Source organism: Manis pentadactyla, chromosome 11, assembly GCF_030020395.1.
Source record: "Manis pentadactyla isolate mManPen7 chromosome 11, mManPen7.hap1, whole genome shotgun sequence".
Lineage (NCBI taxonomy): Eukaryota > Metazoa > Chordata > Mammalia > Pholidota > Manidae > Manis > Manis pentadactyla.
Window position 1 is genome coordinate 32,900,173 of NC_080029.1, and position 11,931 is coordinate 32,912,103.

Here is an 11,931-nt window from a genome sequence, read left to right on the forward strand (position 1 = left end):
GAGTATCACGGATGACTCTGTTTAGGTTTTTAACCTAAATGGCTTGAAGGTTGCAGGTGGAACACTTTGCAAGGGGAGAGATTTAGGAAGTTCCATGAGGCACATTAAGTGCACGCTGTTCCCTGAGCATTCTGTACAACCCCTGGTGCAGCTGCTCTTCCAGATCCCAGGCATACCTCCTCAGGAGCAGAGGTTCTGATAGCTTGGACAGGCCATTCCGCTGCCTGCTTTACAGAAGACAGTAAAGAAAATCACTCACTGAATGCAATTTTATTTAAAAGACTGCAAGAATGTTGTTCTTGAGCCTCTCACTCTTTTGTCTCTCTTATCAGAAATGAAAGAAAACAGCCAGGTGAGATAGGATCTCAGGTCTAGAAATCCTAGCTGGCAAATTGGGAGTTGAAAACAAATCTCCTCTGAAATGCACTAAGCAGGTGGAAGGGATTCCAGCTTCAACTCTTAAACCACACCTTATCCTGGCCTGGTAAATTAACTTCCTTCCAGCCCCAGGCAAATCCCAACTTCCACCCACCAAATGCCTGCAGTTAATAAACGTTAAACAACAACAAAACCCCAAAGCGGGAAAAGGAAGACTGATTGGAGGCCAAGATACCAGAAAGGCTGCTTGGGAACCTCCTCTTGGGAGCTGCAGGCACAGAAAGAACATTTAGGTTTGGGGCTAAGGGATTTAAGACACGGCTACATTCAGACCCTCAGAGCCAGGAAAATATCTGCCTTGAGTCAAAATGATTATTTTTCTTGATCAGACTTGCCCATTTGCTTCATTAAAACTTCATACCACTAACCAGGTTCAAACCCTTCAAGATGGCTAAAATGTCCAGAATCCATTACTGAGCCATGACATAAGTCATGTCTCCTGATATGTATAGCCAGACTGGAGATCCCAGACTCAGGACTAGGTAAGTCAGCTGAGGGCTGGCAAGGGGGTTCTCATAGATCCAGGGAGAACTGAGAAAAATCAGGATCTTGTCACACTATGGGGAATTCAATCAGCAGTACTTATTACCCCATTTTACAAATCAGAAAACTGAGGCTCAAAGAGGTTGAGTGGCCCCACAGCTAGTCAGTAGCAGAGTCAGGACAGATTCATACAATAAATCGTGGTAACCACGATTTGCTGAGCTCCTATAATGAGACAGGCTAAGGACCCTGTGCTTTGTGAATGTTCACATGTTCATTTCTCATGTGTTACTTCCTTTTTAAAGAAGTGAAACTGTCTGATACAACTTCCGGCCCTGATGGAAATGTTCTGTATCTGCATTAATACCCATGATAATTACTAGCCCCCCCGTGGCTATTGAGCACTTGAAGTGTGTTGAGTAGGATTGGGGAACTGAATTTTTAATTTTGTTTCATTTTAATTGTTTTAAACTTAAATAGCCACATGTGGCTAGTAGCTACTATACTGGACAGTGCAGTTCTACATGGTTCAGTAGTAGCTTTTCCAAAAGCTTGTTACGTGGTGAAGCAAGGGTTGATCCCAGGGATGACTGAACCCAAAGTTTATGCCTTTCCCTTCTCCTCTCTGTTCTTCAGGGAGGCTTGCCTTTTTTTTGCAAAGTCAAAGGCCTTGGGAAGGAAACCAGATAGTATACAGTCAGCTGAAAAATAAAGCTGGACTCCCTAAAGGCCAGGTCTGTATTTGAGCCTTATTCTTCCAAGTGTGTCTAGAGGCCCCAGCAAGTGGCCAAACACCCCAGCTGGGGGCTTGAGACCCTGCACCAGTAACTTCCAAGAGCCTACCAGTGGTAGCCAGTTGATTGACAGTTCTGTGACTCATGGTTCCCAACCCTGCTATTTAAATAGCAGCATTTCCTTTCTTTGGGCTTAAGACCAATTAGTAGAGAGGTAGTGAGCTCCCAAGCCCTCACCTGTTGAAACACGTAGCCCTCAAAAGCTTCCACTTCAGACACCACCCGTGAGGGGCAGCTACCATCTGCCAAGTGTCTGAGAGCGAACCTTAACCCGAGCTGGGCCACCACTGTTTCATCAGCTTTTCCATAACCTTCCAATGTGCATCTCTGTGGCACTGCACCCCTACTCCAAAGCCTCCAAAGACACCCCATGATGCTCAGAACAAAGTCTTCCTCCCTTGACCTGGCCCCTGCCCACTTGTCCGACCTTACATCCCAGTGTCTCCATCGCTCACTGTGCTCCAGTCCCCAACCTCTTGCTGTTTCCCAATATGACAAATTTGTCGTCGGCATTTGCACTTAGTGCACCTTCTGCCTGGAACCCTCTTTCCCAGGATCAAACATGGCTTACTTTCTCCTCATTCAACCTCTGTCCAAATGTCACCTCTTCAGAGAGGTCTTCCTGACTCTACTGTGTATAAATTAGTGTCCTCTCATGCCATCTCTTTACTCTGCTTTACTTTTTTCAAGGCACTTACCACTAGTTGATAAACATACATATACTTACATACATACATATATATACACACATATATTTGGTTGGTTGGCTTGCTATTGTCTGTCACCCCACTAAGATGTAAACAGGGTAAGGAGACATTGTCTTATTTTACTCTGTATCTCCAGTGTCTAAAATAGAATCTGGCACATAGGCACTCACTGAATATTTGTTGAATGAATCAATGAATGAATGCATGCATGACTGTTTACTACAAGCACAAGGGGGTGAGGAGGGGTGGGTAGGCTCAGCTTGGCCTCACTCCCCACAGATTAGTGCGTCTATGATTTGGATACTGAACTATGAGAAAAAAAGAATCTTGTTGGGTAAATTTCTTTTGCCTTGGGAAAGTTAAAGATCACAGATAATCCAAAACTCAGAGCCAAGTTCTCTATTTATAATCAAGGAATTATTCACACAGAGGTAAACAAGAGCAAAGGACTAACAAGTGAAGTGTGGGAGGAGAATGATGGGAAACAGACTGAGGGACCCATACAATCTGCATGCCTTCAGCTGGTCTGGATCCCCACCAGCACTCACTCAAACTTGGATCCAGAAAATCCCTGATGATTTTCACTCAGAATCCCTTGGACAAGACTGCCCAGGTGGCTGGTGGGAGTAAGGTGGCTGTAAGCAGAGGCAACCTATGGAAGTCCCAGACCTACGCAACAACGGTATCACTTGGCCATCTCAAAGGCACACCCAGAACAGCAGGTATTTCCCAAGGATGCCGAGGTTTACAAAGTTTTCCTAAAATCTGGATTTCGGGGGAAAATTATCCTTTCCTTCTTTAATGTATTTCAAAGAAACAAAATTAACAGCACTTAGAAGGGTCTGATATATAGGAAGGAGGTAATCAATAAAGATTGAATGAATGAATGACAATGTCAAGGCAAAGGGGATCTGCAGTCTGGTGCAGACTGGTATAATTGAGCAAACCCTGATAATCAGAAGCCATGGATGGGACCCAAGGCCTCAGTTTCCCCATCTGGAAAATGAAAGCCTGAACTAAACGGATTTGAACTTCCCTCCCAGTACTGACATTCTCTAATTCTCTGAACAGGCCTCCAGAGCTTTTCTGCCTAGGTCTTACTGTATCCTGGCGAAAACAAGGCTGCTGCTCTGGAGACCACCCATTGTTTTTAAGCACCAGGAGTTATTTAATAGCAATTCTCCTAGAATATTTTTCATGTCCTTTGTGAAAGAAGGTTCTGGAAGGTAGCCATCATCAAAATAGGAAGTAGAGGCAGCCTGGAGTCCCATTTATCAGATAATGCAGGTTTAGCCAAAGTTTCTGTCCCCACATATGGTGATTCTGGGAGTCTGACCAGGTTTCAGGGGTTTTATATTCAGAGAGGTACGAAATCATCTCTGTGGCTTGTGGGATTTGGTACCTATTTTCCTACTTTCCCCAGCACAGGGCTGTGGGTGCCAAGTGAAAGCGCAGTGACTCTCCCCCTCTCCGCGCCTCGGGGCGGCCCTTCCAGCATCTGAGGAGCGCTGCCTCTCGTAAGCACCATCAGAACACCCGGCCCCGGCCCCGCTTGTTTCCCTGTCCAGCACAGCTTTTTTTTTTTTAAGCTGCATATGAGTCTGACCACTTCCTTCTACTCTTAGAAGTGTCCCAGTGCACTGGGTCAGTAGAATCCAGATTCCTCCTCTACCTTTCTGACCCTGTTAACACCCTTGATGCACCAGGAAGAAAAACAACACGGGCGGAGAGTCTGAGAGCAGGAAGTCCAGAAAGGCTTCAGCTGGGGCATCTCTGTAGGCCTCACTTTCCTCAGACATGAGGTCAGGACAAGGTGCTGGCCAGCTGTCCCGCCTCTTCCAGCTTCAGGAAGGCAGAGCCAGCCCTTTCCCATGGGGGAGTCGAAGCTTTCATGTTATGCAACTTCTATAAAGGAAGGGGCTCATCTTTTTCTTTCTTTTTAATGTTCTTAGGTACTCTAGGAAGAGAGAAACATTTTTATGATCACAGTCAACGAAACAACATAATGAAAATCACGGCAACCATCAGCCTAATAAAACCCATAGCAGAAGCCTCCACATTCTCAAACAAACAAGACCCTGGGAATTCAAAGCCCTCTGAAGCCACAAGTGGTCAGGGCCTTGCTGAAGGCCTCAGGATGCCGGCTGATGGCTGATGAAAGGATTTCAACGCGCCACTGAAATGCTCTTTTCCAAAATAACCACTTTGAAACCTGTTAATTACAGACACACACCCAGCCCCAGCCCCCCCAGGACCTGGGGCTTTCACGGGGGAGAGCCCAGCTCCAAGGCTGGCCACTTCCATGAAGCTACACATGCTTTGTGTTGGGTGAATTAGTTTCAGGAAGAGAATCCAAATTAATTAAAACCACATGGCCACTCCCCTCACCCCCCAGCCTTCTACTCCACCTCCCTCCCCTGCAGACAGAGGCCAGTTTGGTCTAATTTGGTCCAGTGTTTTTGTTTCCTAAAATCTGTCTTGGGCTCTGGGCCATTAATAGGTTGCAGCTGATTTTAATCTACATGAATCAGAGATCTTGCTTCTTTGGTTTTAAGGAGATTACAAATTGTGTGTCCCACAAACGGAATGGAGGGGAAAAGGCCTTGGGTGGGGAGAGGGAGGGAGACAGATCCTGGAAGGCCCAAAACTCTGCTTTCCATTAAGGAGGGGGTTTGAATGAGCCCCTGATCTCTGGAAGCCGGGGAAGGGGAGTGAAGAGGCCGCGAAGGTCCTATGCTGTGACCCCATGGCAGGAACACAGAACCTGTGTTCAACAAGTTAATTTCTCAAGTTTTTGCTTTGTGCCTTTCATTAGCTAAAGCTGGGGTCAGCCAACATAGCCATGGACCAAATTGGGCCCACAATCCAATTGGGTGAATAAATGCTCTGTCGGAATATGCTATGCCCATTTGTGTTGTCCGTGGCTGTTTTAGCAGTCTTGGCCGAGATCAAACGGCCTGCAAAGCTGAAAATATTTACTATGTGTCCCTTTCTAGTAAAAGTTTGCTGACCCCTCATCTAGGAAAACTACTGGGCAGGCATTCCACTGAGATGGCAAGAAAGGACAGACTTGAGATCCACTCAGTTCCCACATCACACTAAGATCGAGGTTCCTTCTAAACACTGCTCTTCAGTGAAGCTTCATCCTGCTCATTCAGTCAATGGCAATAAAAGACAATGCCGACCTTGATGCCACTCGGTGAAGGGGTCAATGTACTTGCCTAGAGGACCCTGCACTCCCATTTCTCAGGTGAAGAAACACAGTCACTGAGATGAAGCAACTCATTGAGGGTCCTGTGAGAAACAGGCAGCACAGTTAGGAAGAGTCTGGCATCTGAATCCCAGAAAGATCTCCATTCGTCAGATGATGGGTCTGGGCATTCGACATAACACCACTCCCTGTATGTGTGGCACTGGACATTTTAGGAAGTTTTTCATGTATGGCTCTGCAAACAATCCAATGAGGGGGTTGGGGTAATGTATTTCCATTTTTTAGGTAAAGAAATGTGGCACTGGGTATCAGCGGATGGAGGTAGGCATCAGGCCATATCCCTTGAAAAGCACCTTTAGCCAAGGCCCAATGGCTACTGAGTGCCACTCAGCCCAGGCCTTCTGGGCCCTAGGTGACCCTCACTCAGTAGGACCCTCTGCAGTGTGCCTCTGAGACAGCCCTTGGCCTTCAGGGACTTCCAAGCTAGCAGGGGAAGACACAAAGAAGGGATTGAGTCTGTGACAGGAGGGGTACATGGGGTGCTTGGGAGCATAGAGGAGGGGACTCCCCTTTCCCTAAACGCAAACACTTTTGTAAGGAAATCTGAGTGAAGAGCTTCTGATGCAAATGCTACTGGCTAGAAATGCAATCAGGCCCCTTTCCAAGGTTGTTGGGGGTTAACTAATCGCTGGGAACATTGTAAGGACTGGCAGGGAAGCCTGAGAAATCGGCATTCTCCCAAGAACTGGTCTTGGCAGGCAAACAGATGACACTAAAAGAGCTGCTGCCTTTGAGCAAGAGGGCAAGTACAGGCCTCTTCTGATAGCAACCTAGGCGCGGGCTCCAGGTAGAGCCGCTTCCAGCCAAGGAAGGACATCTCCTGCTGCAATCACAATAACCTGGAACAGTCTGGAAGGTGGCTAGGTTGGGCCTTGAACAGAATCACAGATTCAGAGGGCCACACTTGCTTGCACAGAGTATTATCTCTATGTAAATGTCCCCAGCTATGAGGAGCTAGGTGTTCCTATAAAGGCTGGTGGTCTGTCCCTCGCTGTCTCCATCTCCACTGCTGTTGTCAGGTTCCTTTGTCTTGGCAAACTCCTCCCTGAGCCTAGGCAGTGCCTCAAGGGAGTTTCAGGATTCTCTGAGGAGTCGTGGGTCCCAATCTTTAGAGCCCTGCTATTGTTTAGAGGTCTCCAAGTGATTGGAGATTGTCAATTGCCTGAAGGTGAAGGAAGGATGCCCACTGAGCAGGGAAGGTGTATAAAGCACTCTTATGACCATAAACAACTGGACCAGGGCAAAGCCTGGGAAATACCCTGGCAGTATCTGTGCCCTGCCATCACAGGGACTCTGCACTCAGAAAGGGCCTTAAGCAGCGCTTAGACCTCGGCCTGACAGAGGACAATGCATGGCTCCTCTGTCCTCTACCTCTCAGTGAGCCTCCTAGCACATGCCCTGAGTGGTACTTCTCACTTTCACCAGCACCAAGGGGCGTGGGTGTAATCCTCAAAGCTCTGTTTTATCTAGACTTGGTTTCCTCATTGGTTCTGGCTCTCAGCTGTGTGGAATGCAACAGCCAGTCTTGCTACTGCTTCCTTGAGTCTAGATTAGAGGAAGAGCAGAGGCTCATGACTCACCCAGGTGTGTCAGGAACCTGTGTGGATGTTCAAGATATCTGATCTTGCAAGGTCCCCGAGTTGTGCTAAAGAGCGACGTTGGCCCTGTTGACACTGGTAATGGCTTCACAGCCCTTGAATGGAATGGAATGCACCATGGTTAATTAGCAGCCACTGAACATTTATTATGAGTTGGATGCCACATGGGTGAATACATTGACAAGACTCTGAGGAGGTGACATGCCAAGGAGTTTGTTTGTAAGAGTACCGTTTCTCTCTATTGAGGAGTTCAGACATGTCTGCCCATGGGCACGCCATGGTGGTGTTGGGCCAAATTCCCCAACCTGGCTGTGGATGCCATTGTGAGGACTCTGTGTGATCCGCACCTTCATTTGGAGAACAGAGTGCTTAAGTCAAGCTCTACCCTTCTGTGACACCAAACAAAGGTGAGTCAGAACAAAGCAGAATGAGAAAGCCTATAAACACTTCCTGCGGCTGGGCTCACAAACCAAAGCTCAGAGCAAAGCACACCAGACAAGTTTAAAAACACATAAACACACAGAATGTCCAGCTGCTATTGGCTGAGCAGACTGCATGCAAAATTGGCTTCAGGGCAACGAAGGAGGACAGAATTTTAAGATTAGAGCTCTACCTCTCTCCCCGCCCCTGCTAGCATATAAAGGCAAGAATTTGTGGATTAATGTTGAAAATTGATTTCGTTGGTCTTTGAAAAGACTCAGGACTGCAACCCCCTTCACTCTCCTTCCTGATCCTCTCAAAATACACTGTCCCTCAACTCACCTCTGACACCTGGAGCTTTTGCTCTAAATCATATTTTGTGTCCTGTATAAACAGGGGCTGGTAACTAGTACAGGAAATGAACTTCACAAGCATTGAATGTGCACCAACCTGTGGTATGGGGAGTTGCCAGAACTTTTTTCTAACTGAGAATTTTTGCAGATGCACGGGACTTTCTCTCAGCTTCCCGTCTGTCTACTTGAATGCATGTACACATGCCATGTGTGTGGACACACCCAAATGCAAAATTTCCCCCCTGTTCCTCCCAACACACATGAATAGAGTTATGTGCTCATACACAGACATACTCCCTTTCTCAAAACTTATTCCTGCATCTACAAATTTGAGCATCTAGGCATCTGGGTACTCCTGTCACCCTCTCAGACACACACAGAAACTTTTGTCCCCTCAGCATAACCCCAGAACCCTGGAACTCAGAGCCACGTATGTTTAAGTTCCCATGTGTACACACACGTAGAGCCACATTCCAACCGTCTCAGTCACAGCTGTGACAGAACAGGTCTGGGTCTGCTTGCCATTGTTTCTCATTGGCCTTTAATGAGGTGTTCAAATAATAGAGAGGTTTGCCATCCATTTTATAGCATTTACCCTAAGCCTATGTGTAGGGAAGGTGGCTATTTAAAAGTATGTGTGGATGGCAGAGTGAAAAGCAGCGACAAAGCCTCTCTTCTGAACTTCTGCCTGAGTCTCACATCCTAATGAGCACTGCTCTGCATTGTGCGGGAGATTTCTTCATGTGCTGCCCTGTCTGACACCAGGCTGGGAGGACGGAGGATCAGCTGAATAATTTCCAGAAGCACTACCTCAGGGCTCTGCTTTGCCACCATTCATTCCTCCCGTTATTCTAGGTCCAGGCCAGCTGAGGGCAAACCACACTGTCCGGAGGCCTGTGTGGAAGGCACCAGCCACATGGGCACAGACGAATTGGGTAGAAACTAAAGGAGATGACAATGGGCCCCAAGTGACCGCCACCTCTCTGGGAACTTCAGTGCACAGGAAGAGCTGGCGTTGAGAGAGCTCCCAGCCCCTCCCTCACTGGGGGAAATGCAGCATGACAGGTGGCTTTGCATCGACAAAAGGACCAGCTAATATACACGTTCCAATTCAGTTTTTTATTTCCAAGAGCCAGATGGACTTAACGTGTCTAAGAAATGAACAAACCCAGGGTGCTTACCGTGCGGGTCTGGGCGCAGGGAGTGCCTTTCATGGCACCATTCACACACCACAGTTTACTCCTGGAATGCGCAACCGGACTGTGACAGATTCCTCACTGTGCTCCACTGAGTGGTGGCAAGGGGCTGGCAAGAAGTACATGTACTTTGTCTTCAGCCATTGCTTGTAAACTCCACACCCCCTCTCTTCCCCACCAGAGTCTTCTCTTCAAATAAAATCTTACTAGAAAGCCCAGTGTGCAGGTGATAAAGGCAGACGTGCTCTGGCTGCAGGGGGAGGGGATGAGTTAGTTTTGTGTGTGGATGGGCAGTGGGTTCCATCTGCTCCAGCTCTATCCTGACCCTTCCCCCAGCTATATTTTAGGGACTCTTTGAAGGGTTCCCTGGATCCCAGTTTGAAAACCACTGCCACAACGCAGGCCCTTTCTCATAACAGTTGTTCAACATTAGTACCCAAGAACACACACAATGACAAAAGGCTGCTAGAAATTCAACCACTCTTTCAAATTAGCCTTACTTTATATACCGTTGATTCTGGCTGCAGCCCCTGTTTGGTGTGGTATACAGAGTTAGGGATCCCTTGCTGAAGCTTCATGGCCCCCACAGGTCTGAAGCTCACAAAAGGGAATCACTGTAGAGCAATGAGCAGAAGAGCAAGAAGTAAGACTGGGGACTCCCATGGGGGTCATACTATGAAAGGGCTCCAGGGTCTAGTGAAGGAACTCATGCCTAATGCTATTTGGCAATGGAAAGCCATTAGAAAGCTATATGCAATTATTGTTATTACATTATTAAAGTCCAGAAGTGATATGATTGGACATGAACTAGCAAAAAAAAGGATTATCCCCTGGCAATCAAGTCCCTTTTCCCATGTCCAGCTGTCTGAGCCTCAGTGTCCCCGTGTCCAAGGAGGGGGTTCCCCAGGCCTTCATGGATGGGTGTCAGCCCAGACACCATCTTCCAGCCTTCATCGTCAGAGAAGCTGCCTGTCTGTGGTGGTACTACCTGCAGTGAATGGCCCAGCCCAGGCCTTTGTGCCCTTGTGACTGTGTGTACCACTGATGTACACAGTGACACAGGCATAAATTAAAGAGCATGCATATGGGCAAACAAAGTGGAATCTATACTGTGTGCAGGCCAAAGTGAGGCCTAATTCCTCAGCTCTGCCCACCTCACTCCTGGACCCTTTGACCTCTGCTCCCCAAGCTTCTCAGAAAAGAACTTGGTTATATTTGCTGAGTCAGGAAACACAGCTTGGGGGAGAGTCCAGCACAAGTCTGGGGAATAAGGCTGTGCCCCCCGTTCTGTGCTCTGTTTGCCCTGGGGAGAATTGCTAAAGCTCTTGGTACCCGAAGCTGCCTATGCCTGAAATGAGGGGTCCTGCAAACATGTGTCTACCAACCTCAGAAAGGCCTGTGGGGAAAACGATGTAATTAGAGCCTGTGAACGCTTTGTGCTTCCTGGATGAAAGACAACACTGAAGTTTTATTATCTACCTACTCTGCTTTTTTATTGTTCCAGTTCCCTTCTGTTTTTCCTTTTGGGGGTCTCTGAAAACTTTATTAGGTATTAATTTCAAAAAAGGCCTCCTGGCACCTCAGAACGGGGTTTTATTTGGTGCCTCAGAGAATTTCTTTCCATAACCTGGACCCTCAAAGGATTCCTCTCAGTCGGGGTGAAGGCCTGAATGTATTCAGCTGCTCAGTGTTGTTCAACGTAACACGTATTTATGGAACATCTACTAATACATGCCCAGCCCTGAGAGTCAGGGCAGGACGGGGGAGAGTGGGAAGGTCATGAACTTTGGCATCAGGCCACCTGAGGGTTGAGTTCCAGCTCAGAAGTCCCATGTGTGCCCTCAGAGAGCCTTGGTCACCTCTCCAAATCTGTTTTGTCACCTGTAAAACAGAGATAATCTCATCCATCTCCAAGGGCAAAATAATAAAAAATAAATAAATCTCCTAGTGTGTAGTGGGTGGGAGTTCTGGAATTCCCAGCTGCCTTTCCTCCTTAGGATCCAGCCTGTGGGGAGTGAGAGGGGAGACACCTCTGTCCTCAGGGTTGCTCCTCCCTGAGGCCCTCTGGCTAGTCCTTGTTCATCCATCTTGGAAAGAATGCCTGCTGGTTGAATTGGCAGTTCCGGAACTTTCTCATCTCAATCTCCCCCAGTGTGCCTGGGCAACGCACTGCACTTTGTGGAAATGGCTTTGCTTTGTTGTACCCACTTCAGGAAAGGACAAACTGGGGGCTCTATGAGGTGCCAGCGCTCCAAGGCGAGCTGGGCAGAGGAACAAGGCTAGGCAGGCTGGGCTGTGGCTGTCCCAGAGGGACCTGTCCCGGCAGGACAGGCACAGTGTCCAAGGCAGAGCCTATTCACAGGCGCCCTCATTCCCCGGATCCAGCCTAGAAGATGTCCCTAGAATGTTCCCTGATAGATACCGTTGTCCAGTCTGAGAAAAGCATGCTAAGAGTCATCTGCACAGACCCTCAACAAGGCTTCTTGTTTCTCAGGTTGCCAGGGAGGAGAGTGGATGCAAGGAAACCCTCGAACTGCCACTGTACAGGCCAATACTCTTTAAATTAAGCTTCTGATGCTGAGAAGGGGCCAGGCTTCCCACAAATCCCTTGGTCCATGGAGCTTTGAGGCAGCATGCTCAGTGTGTTTGTTCTTTCAGAAGTGTGCTTGGG